Raw genomic sequence first — 17,174 nt, 5'->3', positions numbered from 1 at the left:
CCTGAACGGAATACCAACACAGATGTGAACCAAGCATAAGATAAACCTCTTTTACCCACTCATACCTGATTGTCATCCTAATGCTGAAAATACCTGACTCTAATTTCACTTTCAAATGATATGCTAATCCTAAAGGTTGCCATAAATATGTGTGATATTAGATCATTTTCTTTTATAAATAAATTACCAAGTCAAACATTTTGACTCATCTGTTTTAGCTCTATCTACTTTTAGGACTTGTGTGAAAAATCTTTTGTAGTTTCCTTACGCAGAAATATCAAAAATTTGGAAGGGTTCACAAACTTATGAGCACCACTGCACATTTTAAAATGTGTATGTTTTGATGCTGGGTATGTCTGGGAAAAGCTGATGAAACTGTTAAGTGAAACCTCACAGACTCTCTAGAATTACCCTATTATACAGGGAAGTGTTACACACTAATTGTTCTAGAATTCTGGGGCATTTTCGTTAGTAGATCTGCCTCAGTATATCAATTCAGCAACTGAAGTGCAGCATCATCTCTCAGAACGTAGTAAACGTAGGGTGACCTATTCCTAGAAAGTCCTGACTTGTACTGTGCCCCCTGTACACTCCCCTCATATAAATATCCCATAAACAATGAACAACCCCCACCCCCTGCCATTTATTTCACCTCATAAACTTAACCTGACCTAATACTAGCACTTCATCCATTTTATTGTCTGAGCCCTTCTCCACTACCCCTTTGGGACCATTATGTGGGGCTTTCTGTATGTGTAGATGTGCATTACATGTAGTGCAGACAGAATTGATGTGTTATTTGGATACAGTATTTGGTGTTCTTTTCCTTCCATCTGCATAGTTTGTATAAATGTTATGTCCTTGCTTTTTGATTGGGTGGGGTTTCCTATTTTATAGTAGTAGGTATGTGTTATCTTAGCTAACCAGATATCTCCTATGTAATGTAAGCTGCTCAACCAAATGTCCAAATGACCTTCTTTATTTTACTTAACTAGATTGACTATTGATGTATTATTGTTGTTCGCTGCTTGATATATACATTTTGTTTGATTAGGTCACTATATATGGCACACCCTATGCCGAGCTGTGTCTATGGGGGGAATATATGCCATCTCATAGCTGGCGGACATGCTCTGATCATTTACACCAGATTTCTGGTAAATAAGGTATAATAAATCTGCCCCTTTGTGCTTCTCCAGATACATGTACAGTTCAATGCAATCGGTTGTATTGTGTTCTTCTAGTTAGGTCCCTATACATGCATAGTTCAAGGCAATTGAAACTTAGTTTTTAGTTTATCGGCATGTGGCAAATCACTTTTATCATGTATCTTGTAGCTAAGTCCTAAAACATGTGCAGTTCAACACTGTTGGAACGTAGCCCTTAAAGGAGTTGTCCCATCACAAGGATCCTATCTATACTGCTAGTTTATGTGGATTTAAGACTTTTCCTAAATACATTGCTTTATCAAAACTGCTTTGTTTGGCCGCTATCTTAATTTATTCACTTCATTGTTTACACTCCGTTTCTATGGCCCTTGGGATTATCTGCTCAAATGTCAAGTGATGTAGCTGCCTGCTCTCAGAGGGGGAGGGAGGGGCTGGGAGCAGCTCTGAGCTGTTTGAGAAGCTCCGCTACTTAAATGACACAGATAGGGGAGGTGAGAGTTCCAGGATTTCTGAGCGCTTATCAGTCAGTTTAATTGAATTTGGCTGATAAGGGCTGAGATAGGGAGTCCATTACCTCTGTATGTAATGCAAGCTTACTCAAATCCAGCTCTGCTACATCAGCTTCACACTGTGGTAATTCATTTACAACCAATCCCGTGCAAGTGAAATCCCGCACCTATGTGCCCAGAAAAGCAGGAAGTGAAGAGAGCACAACAGCCTGCAGGTTAGTGAACAAGCGTCAGGGAATACCCCTTTAAGCTTCTCATTGCTTGATGTGTGCAGTTGTGAGCCATATAAGAGAGCGGGTGAAGCTTTTGTTATGACTGGCATATAATAGTCATGAGAAGAGAAAAGAGACTTGTGTCTTGTGACCTTATTGGCTGACTGTTATATACCCGTCCTGTGATGTCACATGGAGGTAATATAAGCCCCAAGCAATGGTATTTGATTGCCAGTTCCCTGATAACCACTGAAGATGCTGGTACATGGTGAAACATGTCACTTGGATGTTGCTTATAATAGTAACTGTACTATTTGGGCAATTTACTTGGACAAACTACAAATGTCCCAAATGTTCTGTTGGTATATTTTACTCAACTGGTGTAACTGAACTTGAATTACATTGATCCAGTTTCACAGCGCACAGAAATCAGCTGAATTTTGAGAGTTTTGGCAACTATTTTAAGTAATATGAATGTTATATTTTATTGTATACAGTACTGCCATAATGTAATATTCTAGCAAATATTAATTTAGTGTAAATAAGTTGGTAGGTTGGTAAGTAGGTTGTTTTGTTCTTTTTTACATGAGCGGCACAAAATGACCAGGTTGTGGAAAAACAAACTGTTTTTCACCAAGTAAGTTTGTCTTCTCATACCACTCATCTTGGGATATATCGGACCAAGAAAACCTCTGTATGGATGGGTTCACAGCTGCGCACGGTCTCCGCCTTGTGGGTTTCCGTCTTCTGCCCGAGAAACTGGACAGGAGATGGAAACCCAGCGGTCAGCGTCCACCCGTAAGCTGCTTCTGGTCTCCCTGGCGAAACATTTTTTTTTAACCAGACACGAAGTCCTGCATGTCCGACTTTGTGTCCGGTTAAAAAAAGAAAAGGTTTAGCCAAGGAAACCAGAAGACGCTCACAGGCGGACACTTTGCAAGCCCATTCAAATGAATGGGTTTGAAAACTGACTGCCAGTTTCCGTCTCCTGTCCAGTTTCTCGAGCAGAAGACGGAAACCTGCAAAGTGGAGACTGGACACAGGTGTGAACCCGCACTATATTAGTTTAAAAAACAAAAACATTTTCTTATATGCGTTTCTGAATGACTCAATTAAACCACATAAGGTGCGCCATCTGGTGGAAAAAAATATTTAAATTGCTTGTAAAATCCTGAGCTGCATTGCGTTCTCCTTATACACTCAATGTATAAGGAGAATTTACATATACAACATATATATTGTTTTCAGCTTTTCATATGTTAGTCTGGCTTTGAGGATGATATTTGAGGTTTACTGCTTCCAACCCTTTGTATAGCTGATTGGTGGAGCCATAAGACCCTCACCGTATGTGAAAGACTCTCACTGTCAGTGTTCCTGTGGATAGGGATAAACAGAACCCCTTTAAGTTCGAGAGTAATGTCAGTCAGAGTATTTCCTCCAATCCTCTTACAAACTATAAGTCCTAATATTGGTTCATTTCCAACTAACTTGAAAATATTTTTTATAGAAGTAGTGTTTTGTAACACTGAGATCTTAAATGCCCACTTACTAACAATTCCTTTTTTAGTTGGCAATGTGTATACTATGGACAGGGCCAGACAAAATGAAAAACTCTATAGGAAAGCTGGATAATTCAGGATCATAACATTGAGTAAATGGGGACAGCTCCAATTTTTTTTCTCCAACTTCCTGTAGTTTCTTTGCGCATGTCACCAACTACAACAATATCCATACATCTCCATGTAACTTAGCTTCTTATGTCCTGACTCCTGGTAATACCAAGGGAAGTTCTTCTTAAGCTGGATACACATCTGCATCTTGGTCTCTGGACATTTTGTCACAATGACCGGCAAAAAACACCAGATGAAATAATGCTGCAAACCAACTTTTTCCCCCATGGTTTCAGGTTAAAACAAAAGACACTCAAAGGACCTCACTGACTATTGGTGTCTGCTGTTTTAGCAGTCTGTGTGTTTATTGTTCTGTAGAAAACAGGAGGACCGAGAAACACATCCACAAATTGAATGGATACTCTCAATGCCCTATTGCTAGCTTTTACTGAGACTTAGAGGGCTGTTCCATCTGCACAGACTCCGTTCTTTTAGTCAGCTAACTCTGTAATCCCGAGATATCATCTCTGCTCAGGCTCAGTTGGATGTCCTGAACGCTGGGCTTTTACATGTGAGAATGAGATTTTGCCATCTTTACCCCGGTTTTTTGTTTTTTTGGCCTTTTTTCAGAGAATATGAATGATAACTAGGGTTGAGCCGATCTTGACTTTTCAGGATAGATTTTAAAATCCGATTTCCGAACATTTTTCATTCGAACCCAATCTCGATCCCAATTCCGATCCCAATGCAAGTCAATGGGATTTTTTTATTAATCGGAGATTGGATTTTAAAAGCAATCCTATTTACTATACAACATGGAATCTAACAATTGTTAGAATCCACGCTGTGTAGTGAATCACTAAAGTGGCCAGAGGATTTTTTTAAAATCCTCTAGCCACTTAGTCCCCCCTGGTGTCCACTTACTTGCAGAGATGGCTGGTCCAGTGCTCGGTGTGTTCTCCTTCTTCCTCTCGCTGCCGCTCTACGCTGTTCTCGCTTCGCTGCCCTCTCCCTGCCAGGTTAGGAGAGTGTGGGCGGGTACTGGGAGGGGAGACGTCACGTCTCCCCGCCCCGTACCCGCCCACACTCTCCTAAGCCACAAGCCCCGGCTTCCTAGCTCTTTAAACACTAAGGAGGCGGGGCAGCAAGAAGACCAGCGTGGAGCGACAGCAAGAGGCAGAAGGAGAACACACCGGGCACCGGACCAGCCATCTCTGGAGGTAAGTAGCTACTACAGATGTTTAGTTTAGTCTCCCATTAGAATGAATGGAGGCAGTCGGCATGCAGGGGGTTAAGGCTGTGTATCCGCTGCTTCCATTCATTCCTATGGACCTGCAGCGGAGCCTTCACACTGAGTATACAGTGTATACTCAGTGTGAAGGTTAACCAAAGCATTGTGGGAAAAGATCACCGATCTCGATCCCACCTAAAAAGATGGTGTTCGGAATTCCGATCACGATCGGAATCCGATCTTTTCCGAACACGATTGCTCAACCCTAATGATAACACAAAAACTTTTCCTCCACTCATGGATAGTGGTTGGGTGAAGCCATTTTTTTGTCAAAGTTCTGTGTTTTCTCTTTTTAAATCATAATGACAACCAAAAACCTCAAAATGACCCTACTGAAAAGTTCACACACCCCAGTTCTTAATACCGTTTATTGCCCCCTCTAACATCAATGACAGCTTGAAGTCTCTTGTGGTAGTTGTGGATAAGGCTCTTTATTTTCTCAGATGGTAAAGCTGCCCATTTTTCTTGGCAAAAAGTCTCCAGTTCCTGTAAATTCCTGGGCTGTCTTGCATGTTCTGGGCGCTTGAGATCTCCCCAGAGTGGCTCAATGATATTGTTCCCTGGTCCTCTTGTTTTCTACTCTATGTGACGCTTTTGCATTGGCAATTTTGGCTTCTGCTGAGTACCCTGTTTATGGTGGTTGTGCACTAGTCACAACCCCTCCACGTGAGAGTACATCTATTTTTCCAATTTTCTCTGGTACCAATATAGTAATACACTATGTACTGCTCAGTGCATTTTCTTCTTTGTATCTCCTTGTTTATTATTCTGGTCCACCACCGGATCAGAACAATGGACACTTATGCACAGTGTCTGTCATTTGCTAGGAAAAGGATGCACTATAAAGAAATACAATACATGGTATAACAAAGAATGGTGCTTTATAAATGATAAAACATGATACAAATTGTGTATGTTTCTCAAAAGAATGGACACTGTTCTAACTGCTAGAATATACACTTTGTGTAAATACAATATATATATATATATATATATTTATTTATTTTCCTTTTTTTAAATATATTTAAATATAATAATTAATTATATCATGTTCAACACAAATTCGTTGACAGTTTATTCATTAATAAAGTAGTAAATCTGTTAAAATCGCTTGTCACCAGGTGGCACTGTTGCTCTTCAGATAATTTAAAGAGCCACTGCAGAACTTTTCGGTAGAACATTTAGTTTTTTAACAAATGTCTGCAGAAAATAAATGCTCCAGCTGCATGCTGGTTGTGATAAATAATTAGAAGAATGTTTATAGCCGTAAACATGTAGCGCGGTATACGCTCCTGAAGCATATAATTAATAATATACTACAAACCACATCATGGAAGTTTTCTAACATGTTAACAAGGTTCAAGTATGTTCATCCTAAAATGCAAATAATTGTGAATCCTAACATACTGCATCTACAAATGTATTTAAAAATAGCTTTCTTCCTCTTTCCCAGTAATTTGCTGTCTATTTAGTTACATTTGTTGTAGTATAAATATCTATATGGAATGTAAATGTTTAGTAATTGCGCGGTTTGTTTCTAGTAATAATAATATTAGCATTTATGTTTCATATAGTAAGGAACTGAGTGACAAAGTAAAGCTGTGTCAAAGTGGCTCAGTGGTTAGCGCTGGAGTCCTGGGTTTGAATCCTGCCAAGGACAAAATCTTCAAGGAGCTTGTATGTTCTTCTTGTGTTTGTGTGGAAATCCTCCCACACTCCAAATATATACTGCTAGGGAACTTAGATGGTGAGCCCTATTTGGGACAGTATTGACAATATCTGTAAAGTGCTGTGGATTATGTGCAAACTCAGGGGGGTTCACATCTGTGCGCTTTAGCCAATCCAGCTGGGTTTCCGTCCGTCCGGACACAAAGTCGGACGTGCAAGACTTTGTGTCCGGTTGAAAAAAAACAGCCTCGCTGTGGACAAGTACAAAACTCTCACGGGCGCTCACTTTTCAATCCCATTCACTTGACTGACTGGTTTCCATCCCCTGTCCAGTTTCTCGGGGCAGAAGACAGAAACCCAGCAGGATTACTGAAAGTGGGCACAGGCGCAGATGTGAAGTCGCCCTCAAAGATGTTTTGGGTTTTTTTTTTGCTGCAGGTTTTTTTTTCTTTTTTAGCAAAAGTCAGGTCTGGATTTAGCAGAAGCAATACATATAATTATTTTTTTTTTGTAGGGCTCACAATGTACATTTTTCCCCATCAGCATGTCTTTGGAGTATGGGAGGAAATCCACACAAACACAGGGAGAACATGCAAACTCATTGCCGATGTTGTTCCTTGCAGGATTCGAGCCCAGGGCTCCAGCGCTGCAAGGCTGCAGTGCTAATCACTGAGCCACCGTGTTGCCCTAGCAATACATATAACTTCTGCCATTTATAGTTCACATATTACACTTGGTTTTGGCTCAAAAATCTGTAGTAAGAATTGAAAAAAAACAAAACAAAACAACAACAAAAAAAACATACCATAGCTTTTCTACAACATGTGTCCTCAGCCACATATTTTCAGACTAGAGATGAGTAAAGCAGATTTGGACTTCCCTATAATAGCTTCCAAGCAATCTTAATAAGGGACAGCCAGTCATGAGGGCCGATACGTCAGAGGTCACTGAAGACTCACAACTGGTATAGAAAGCCCAGACAGAAAGAGAAGGGATCCATTTTGTGGAGAGAAATAATAAAAAATAGGGACTCAGACTGGCTGAGAGAACCAGCAATACCCAGATAACAGAGTGTGGGGATTCTGGGCAAGCGTAGTGTTAGGACTGGAGAAGAGTTGCTAGAAGTCACTTTGTCTCTGTGTCTGTGTATCAGCAAGGTGATGTGCTAATGTCACTGCGCTGCAGCAGAGCCGTCAATCTCAATCACAATTGTCAGAGTCAAAACAAAATGAAAAAAATGGACTTAGTATTTCTTAAAAGTGATACTTCAAATTTGCACTTTCCTTTCCTTGTAAAAAAATCTTTTATTATTATTATTGTTATAGGGGGAGGTGAAAGAAGAGAAAGAGAAGAAACTAACAGAAAAGAAAAAAACGAAAATAAAGATAATAAAGCAAGAAAAAACAGTAGTCTTACAGTCTGAATGAGATTCCTTTCACACTAGCTATCCGTTTCGCAGACTAGGAAACAATGGACCTTGTACATCCTAGTGTATTTTTGTGTGAGAGTTTTTTTTATCTTTTTTGCAAATGGATATCTGTGCCACAGAGTTTGATCACAGATAGAGATGAGCGAACACTAAAATGTTCGAGGTTCGAAATTCGATTCGAACAGCCGCTCAATGTTCGTGTGTTCGAACGGGTTTCGAACCCCATTATAGTCTATGGGGAACAGATACTCGTTAAGGGGGAAACCCAAATCCGTGTCTGGAGGGTCACCAAGTCCACTATGACACCCCAGGAAATGATGCCAACACCTCTGGAATGACACTGGGACAGCAGGGGAAGCATGTCTGGGGGCATCTAACACACCAAAGACCCTCTATTACCCCAACATCACAGCCTAACAACTACACACTTTACACACTCAATACCACCTCTCTGACAGTAGGAAAACACCTTGAAACATGTGTATTTGGCACTTGCAGTGAGGAGAGCTTGTCACCAGCAGTGAATTTGGCCCTTGTAGTAAGTTGAGGTTGGCACCAACATTTGTTTTGAAAATCAGGGTGGATTGAGCCTCTAACCAGCAGAGTTTGGGCAAATTCATGGTGGAGGGAGCCTCTAAAAACCCCAGTTTGGACCAATTCATGGTGGAGGGAGCCTCTAACCAGCCCAGTTTGGGCAAATTCATGGTGGAGGGAGCCTCTAAAAAACCCAGTTTGGACCAATTCATGGTGGAGGGAGCCTCTAACCAGCCCAGTTTGGGCAAATTCATGGTGGAGGGAGCCTCTAACCAGCCCAGTTTGGACCAATTAATGGTGGAGGGAGCCTCTAACCAGCCCAGTTTGGACCAATTAATGGTGGAGGGAGCCTCTAACCACCCCAGTTTGGACCAATTCATGGTGGAGGGAGCCTCTAAACAGCCCAGTTTGGGCAAATTCATGGTGGAGGGAGCCTCTAAAAAACCCAGTTTGGACCAATTCATGGTGGAGGGAGCCTCTAACCAGCCCAGTTTGGACCAATTAATGGTGGAGGGAGCCTCTAAACAGCCAAGTTTGGACCAATTCATGGTGGAGGGAGCCTCTAAAAACCCCAGTTTGGACCAATTCATGGTGGAGGGAGCCTCTAACCAGCCCAGTTTGGGCAAATTCATGGTGGAGGGAGCCTCTAAACAGCCCAGTTTGGGCAAATTCATGGTGGAGGGAGCCTCTAACCAGCCCAGTTTGGACCAATTAATGGTGGAGGGAGCCTCTAACCACCCCAGTTTGGACCAATTCATGGTGGAGGGAGCCTCTAACCAGCCCAGTTTGGACCAATTCATGGTGGAGGGAGCCTCTAAAAAACCCAGTTTGGACCAATTCATGGTGGAGGGAGCCTCTAAACAGCCCAGTTTGGGCAAATTCATGGTGGAGGGAGCCTCTAAAAAACCCAGTTTGGACCAATTCATGGTGGAGGGAGCCTCTAACCAGCCCAGTTTGGACCAATTAATGGTGGAGGGAGCCTCTAACCACCCCAGTTTGGACCAATTCATGGTGGAGGGAGCCTCTAACCAGCCCAGTTTGGGCAAATTCATGGTGGAGGGAGCCTCTAAAAACCCCAGTTTGGACCAATTCATGGTGGAGGGAGCCTCTAACCAGCCCAGTTTGGGCAAATTCATGGTGGAGGGAGCCTCTAAAAAACCCAGTTTGGACCAATTCATGGTGGAGGGAGCCTCTAACCAGCCCAGTTTGGGCAAATTCATGGTGGAGGGAGCCTCTAACCAGCCCAGTTTGGACCAATTAATGGTGGAGGGAGCCTCTAACCAGCCCAGTTTGGACCAATTAATGGTGGAGGGAGCCTCTAACCACCCCAGTTTGGACCAATTCATGGTGGAGGGAGCCTCTAAACAGCCCAGTTTGGGCAAATTCATGGTGGAGGGAGCCTCTAAAAAACCCAGTTTGGACCAATTCATGGTGGAGGGAGCCTCTAACCAGCCCAGTTTGGACCAATTAATGGTGGAGGGAGCCTCTAAACAGCCAAGTTTGGACCAATTCATGGTGGAGGGAGCCTCTAAAAACCCCAGTTTGGACCAATTCATGGTGGAGGGAGCCTCTAACCAGCCCAGTTTGGGCAAATTCATGGTGGAGGGAGCCTCTAAACAGCCCAGTTTGGGCAAATTCATGGTGGAGGGAGCCTCTAACCAGCCCAGTTTGGACCAATTAATGGTGGAGGGAGCCTCTAACCAGCCCAGTTTGGACCAATTAATGGTGGAGGGAGCCTCTAACCAGCCCAGTTTGGACCAATTAATGGTGGAGGGAGCCTCTAACCACCCCAGTTTGGACCAATTCATGGTGGAGGGAGCCTCTAACCAGCCCAGTTTGGACCAATTCATGGTGGAGGGAGCCTCTAAAAAACCCAGTTTGGACCAATTCATGGTGGAGGGAGCCTCTAACCAGCCCAGTTTGGACCAATTAATGGTGGAGGGAGCCTCTAAACAGCCAAGTTTGGACCAATTCATGGTGGAGGGAGCCTCTAAAAACCCCAGTTTGGACCAATTCATGGTGGAGGGAGCCTCTAACCAGCCCAGTTTGGACCAATTAATGGTGGAGGGAGCCTCTAACCAGCCCAGTTTGGACCAATTAATGGTGGAGGGAGCCTCTAACCACCCCAGTTTGGACCAATTCATGGTGGAGGGAGCCTCTAAACAGCCAAGTTTGGACCAATTCATGGTGAAGGGAGCCTCTAAAAACCCGTTTGGACCAATTCATGGTGGAGGGAGCCTCTAACCACCCCAGTTTGGGCAAATTCATGGTGGAGGGAGCCTCTAAACAGCCCAGTTTGGGCAAATTCATGGTGGAGGGAGCCTCTAACCAGCCCAGTTTGGACCAATTAATGGTGGAGGGAGCCTCTAACCAGCCCAGTTTGGACCAATTAATGGTGGAGGGAGCCTCTAACCACCCCAGTTTGGACCAATTCATGGTGGAGGGAGCCTCTAACCAGCCCAGTTTGGACCAATTCATGGTGGAGGGAGCCTCTAAAAAACCCAGTTTGGACCAATTCATGGTGGAGGGAGCCTCTAAACAGCCCAGTTTGGGCAAATTCATGGTGGAGGGAGCCTCTAAAAAACCCAGTTTGGACCAATTCATGGTGGAGGGAGCCTCTAACCAGCCCAGTTTGGACCAATTAATGGTGGAGGGAGCCTCTAAACAGCCAAGTTTGGACCAATTCATGGTGGAGGGAGCCTCTAAAAACCCCAGTTTGGACCAATTCATGGTGGAGGGAGCCTCTAAACAGCCCAGTTTGGGCAAATTCATGGTGGAGGGAGCCTCTAAAAAACCCAGTTTGGACCAATTCATGGTGGAGGGAGCCTCTAACCAGCCCAGTTTGGACCAATTAATGGTGGAGGGAGCCTCTAACCAGCCCAGTTTGGACCAATTAATGGTGGAGGGAGCCTCTAACCACCCCAGTTTGGACCAATTCATGGTGGAGGGAGCCTCTAAACAGCCAAGTTTGGACCAATTCATAGTGGAGGGAGCCTCTAAAAACCCCAGTTTGGACCAATTCATGGTGGAGGGAGCCTCTAACCAGCCCAGTTTGGGCAAATTCATGGTGGAGGGAGCCTCTAAACAGCCCAGTTTGGGCAAATTCATGGTGGAGGGAGCCTCTAAAAAACCCAGTTTGGACCAATTCATGGTGGAGGGAGCCTCTAAACAGCCAAGTTTGGACCAATTCATGGTGAAGGGAGCCTCTAAAAACCCGTTTGGACCAATTCATGGTGGAGGGAGCCTCTAACCAGCCCAGTTTGGGCAAATTCATGGTGGAGGGAGCCTCTAAACAGCCCAGTTTGGACAAATTCATGGTGGAGGGAGCCTCTAACCAGCCCAGTTTGGACCAATTAATGGTGGAGGGAGCCTCTAACCAGCCCAGTTTGGACCAATTAATGGTGGAGGGAGCCTCTAACCACCCCAGTTTGGACCAATTCATGGTGGAGGGAGCCTCTAAACAGCCAAGTTTGGACCAATTCATGGTGGAGGGAGCCTCTAAAAACCCCAGTTTGGACCAATTCATGGTGGAGGGAGCCTCTAACTAGCCCAGTTTGGACCAATTAATGGTGGAGGGAGCCTCTAAACAGCCAAGTTTTGGGAAATTCATGGTGGAGGGAGCCTCTAACCAGCCCAGTTTGGACCAATTCATGGTGGAGGGAGCCTCTAAACAGCCCAGTTTGGGCAAATTCATGGTGGAGGGAGCCTCTAAAAAACCCAGTTTGGACCAATTCATGGTGGAGGGAGCCTCTAACCAGCCCAGTTTGGACCAATTAATGGTGGAGGGAGCCTCTAACCAGCCCAGTTTGGACCAATTAATGGTGGAGGGAGCCTCTAACCACCCCAGTTTGGACCAATTCATGGTGGAGGGAGCCTCTAAACAGCCAAGTTTGGACCAATTCATGGTGGAGGGAGCCTCTAAAAACCCCAGTTTGGACCAATTCATGGTGGAGGGAGCCTCTAACCAGCCCAGTTTGGGCAAATTCATGGTGGAGGGAGCCTCTAAACAGCCCAGTTTGGGCAAATTCATGGTGGAGGGAGCCTCTAAAAAACCCAGTTTGGACCAATTCATGGTGGAGGGAGCCTCTAACCAGCCCAGTTTGGACCAATTAATGGTGGAGGGAGCCTCTAAACAGCCAAGTTTGGACCAATTCATGGTGGAGGGAGCCTCTAAAAACCCCAGTTTGGACCAATTCATGGTGGAGGGAGCCTCTAACCAGCCCAGTTTGGGCAAATTCATGGTGGAGGGAGCCTCTAAACAGCCCAGTTTGGGCAAATTCATGGTGGAGGGAGCCTCTAACCAGCCCAGTTTGGACCAATTAATGGTGGAGGGAGCCTCTAACCAGCCCAGTTTGGACCAATTAATGGTGGAGGGAGCCTCTAACCAGCCCAGTTTGGACCAATTAATGGTGGAGGGAGCCTCTAACCAGCCCAGTTTGGACCAATTAATGGTGGAGGGAGCCTCTAACCAGCCCAGTTTGGACCAATTAATGGTGGAGGGAGCCTCTAACCACCCCAGTTTGGACCAATTCATGGTGGAGGGAGCCTCTAACCAGCCCAGTTTGGACCAATTCATGGTGGAGGGAGCCTCTAAAAAACCCAGTTTGGACCAATTCATGGTGGAGGGAGCCTCTAAACAGCCCAGTTTGGGCAAATTCATGGTGGAGGGAGCCTCTAAAAAACCCAGTTTGGACCAATTCATGGTGGAGGGAGCCTCTAACCAGCCCAGTTTGGACCAATTAATGGTGGAGGGAGCCTCTAAACAGCCAAGTTTGGACCAATTCATGGTGGAGGGAGCCTCTAAAAACCCCAGTTTGGACCAATTCATGGTGGAGGGAGCCTCTAACCAGCCCAGTTTGGACCAATTAATGGTGGAGGGAGCCTCTAACCAGCCCAGTTTGGACCAATTAATGGTGGAGGGAGCCTCTAACCACCCCAGTTTGGACCAATTCATGGTGGAGGGAGCCTCTAAACAGCCAAGTTTGGACCAATTCATGGTGAAGGGAGCCTCTAAAAACCCGTTTGGACCAATTCATGGTGGAGGGAGCCTCTAACCAGCCCAGTTTGGGCAAATTCATGGTGGAGGGAGCCTCTAAACAGCCCAGTTTGGGCAAATTCATGGTGGAGGGAGCCTCTAACCAGCCCAGTTTGGACCAATTAATGGTGGAGGGAGCCTCTAACCAGCCCAGTTTGGACCAATTAATGGTGGAGGGAGCCTCTAACCACCCCAGTTTGGACCAATTCATGGTGGAGGGAGCCTCTAAACAGCCAAGTTTGGACCAATTCATGGTGGAGGGAGCCTCTAAAAACCCCAGTTTGGACCAATTCATGGTGGAGGGAGCCTCTAACCAGCCCAGTTTGGACCAATTAATGGTGGAGGGAGCCTCTAAACAGCCAAGTTTTGGGAAATTCATGGTGGAGGGAGCCTCTAACCAGCCCAGTTTGGACCAATTCATGGTGGAGGGAGCCTCTAAACAGCCCAGTTTGGGCAAATTCATGGTGGAGGGAGCCTCTAAAAAACCCAGTTTGGACCAATTCATGGTGGAGGGAGCCTCTAACCAGCCCAGTTTGGACCAATTAATGGTGGAGGGAGCCTCTAACCAGCCCAGTTTGGACCAATTAATGGTGGAGGGAGCCTCTAACCACCCCAGTTTGGACCAATTCATGGTGGAGGGAGCCTCTAAACAGCCAAGTTTGGACCAATTCATGGTGGAGGGAGCCTCTAAAAACCCCAGTTTGGACCAATTCATGGTGGAGGGAGCCTCTAACCAGCCCAGTTTGGGCAAATTCATGGTGGAGGGAGCCTCTAAACAGCCCAGTTTGGGCAAATTCATGGTGGAGGGAGCCTCTAACCAGCCCAGTTTGGACCAATTAATGGTGGAGGGAGCCTCTAACCAGCCCAGTTTGGACCAATTAATGGTGGAGGGAGCCTCTAACCAGCCCAGTTTGGACCAATTAATGGTGGAGGGAGCCTCTAACCACCCCAGTTTGGACCAATTCATGGTGGAGGGAGCCTCTAACCAGCCCAGTTTGGACCAATTCATGGTGGAGGGAGCCTCTAAAAAACCCAGTTTGGACCAATTCATGGTGGAGGGAGCCTCTAAACAGCCCAGTTTGGGCAAATTCATGGTGGAGGGAGCCTCTAAACAGCCCAGTTTGGGCAAATTCATGGTGGAGGGAGCCTCTAACCAGCCCAGTTTGGACCAATTAATGGTGGAGGGAGCCTCTAACCAGCCCAGTTTGGACCAATTCATGGTGGAGGGAGCCTCTAAACAGCCCAGTTTGGGCAAATTCATGGTGGAAGGAGCCTCTAACCAGCAGAGTTGTGGGAAAGCAGGGTGGAGGGAGCCTCTAACCAGCAGAGTTGGTGGAAATCAGGGTGGAGGGAGCCTCTAACCAGCAGAGTTGGGGGAAATCATGTTGGAGGGAGCCTAGTATTAGCAGAATTGTGCAACGCTTATGGTGGATGAGTATGAGGATGCGGAGGAATTGGAGAGGTTGAGTACAGACATGGAGTTTCATGTTGGGGTGCTTTACACAGGTGGGCACAAAAATGAAGGCTCTATCCAGTGGTGGTTCATTTTTATCAAAGTGAGCCGGTCGGCACTCTCAGCTGACAGACGGGTGCGCTTGTCAGTGATGATGCCACCGGCTGCACTGAACACCCTCTCAGATAGGACGCTGGCGGCAGGACAGGACAGCACCTCCAAGGCATATAGGGCAAGTTCAAGCCACAGGTCCAACTTCGACACCCAATACGTGTAGGGCGCAGAGGGGTCGGAGAGGACAGGGCTGTGGTCGGAAAGGTATTCCCGCAACATGCGCCTATACTTCTCACGCCTGGTGACACTAGGACCCTCCGTGGCGGCACTTTGGCGAGGGGGTGCCATCAAGGTGTCCCAGACCTTAGACAGTGTGCCCCTCGTTTGTGTGGACCGGTGAGAACTTGGTTGCCTACTGGAGGAACTGCCCTCCCTGCCGCCAACGTCACATGCTGGAAACATCTCCATCATATTCTGCACCAATTGCCTGTGGCAAGCATTGATGCGATTGGCCCTCCCCTCTACCGGAATAAAAGACGAGATGTTGTTTTTATACCGGGGGTCAAGGATAGCAAGGATCCAGTACTGGTTGTCCTCCATGATTTTGACAATACGCTTGTCGGTTGTAAAGCACCCCAACATGAACTCAGCCATGTCTGCCACAGTGTTAGTTGGCATGACTCCTCTGGCCCCACCGGAAAGTTCAATCTCCATTTCCTCCTCATCCTCCATGTCTACCCATCCGCGCTGCAACAATGGGACGATTCGAAGTTGCCCGGAAGCCTCCTGTATCACCATCACATCATCGGACAACTCTTCTTCCTCCTCCTCCTCCTCCTCCTCCTCCTCCTCCATTAAACGCAGTGAAGCGGACAGATGTGTGGACCTACTCTCCAGCTGTGACGGATCGGATGCTATCCCTAACTCCTCTGTGTGATCTGAGTTATCCCTGATGTCAATCAGGGATTCTCTCAGAACACACAAGAGCGGGATTGTAAGGCTCACCATCGCATCCTCAGAGCTCACCCTCCTTGTGGACTCCTCAAAGACCCGTAGGATGTCACAAAGGTCTCTCATCCATGGCCACTCATGGATGTGAAACTGAGGCAGCTGACTTTGTGGCACCCTAGGGTTTTGTAGCTGGTATTCCATCAAAGGTCTCTGCTGCTCAACCACTCTATTCAACATCTGAAACGTTGAGTTCCAGCGTGTGGGGACGTCGCACAAAAGCCGGTGTTGTGGCACATGCAGGCGTTGCTGGAGAGATTTTAAGCTAGCAGCGGCTACTGTCGACTTGCGAAAGTGGGCGCACATGCGCCGCACTTTCACCAGTAGCTCTGGAACATTGGGGTAGCTCTTTAGGAAACGTTGCACCACTAGGTTGAAGACGTGGGCCAGGCATGGAACATGTTGGAGTCCGGCAAGCTCCAGAGCTGCTACCAGGTTCCGGCCGTTATCACAAACGACCATGCCTGGGCCCAGGTGCAGCGGCTCAAACCATATTGCCGTCTCATCGAGGAGGGCATCCCTCACCTCGGAGGCAGTGTGCTGTCTGTCCCCCAAGCTGATCAGCTTCAGCACAGCCTGCTGACGTCTACCAACGCCAGTGCTGCAACGTTTCCAACTCGTAGCTGGGGTCAATCTAACAGCGGAGGAGGAGGCGGTGGCGGAGGAGGAGGCGGTGGCGGAGGAGGAGGCGGTAGAGGAGGAGGAGGAGGGGGGTGTTCTTCTCGTGTCCCTGCCAGGAATGTTAGGCGGGGAGACGAGGTACACCGAGCCAGTTTGGGAAGCAGTCCCAGCCTCAACTACATTCACCCAGTGTGCCGTCAGTGAAATGTAGCGTCCCTGTCCGCATGCACTTGTCCACGCGTCGGTGGTCAAGTGGACCTTTGTGCAAAGCGCGGAACTAAGGGCCCGCCTGATGTTGAGTGACACGTGCTGGTGCAAGGCGGGGACGGCACACCGGGAGAAGTAGTGACGGCTAGGGACGGCATAGCGAGGTGCCGCAGTTGCCATCAGGTCCAGGAAGGCGGGAGTTTCAACAAGCCGGAACGCCAACATCTCCTGGGCCAGCAGTTTAGCGATGTTGGCGTTCAAGGCTTGCGCGTGTGGGTGGTTAGCAGTGTATTTCTGCCGCCGCTCCAATGTCTGAGAGATGGTGGGTTGTTGTAAAGAAACGCCTGATGGTGCCTTTGATGGTGCAGGAGAAG

This window comes from Leptodactylus fuscus, chromosome 2 (genome assembly GCF_031893055.1).
Source record: "Leptodactylus fuscus isolate aLepFus1 chromosome 2, aLepFus1.hap2, whole genome shotgun sequence".
NCBI lineage: Eukaryota > Metazoa > Chordata > Amphibia > Anura > Leptodactylidae > Leptodactylus > Leptodactylus fuscus.
Note: the sequence above shows the minus strand (reverse complement) of the source record.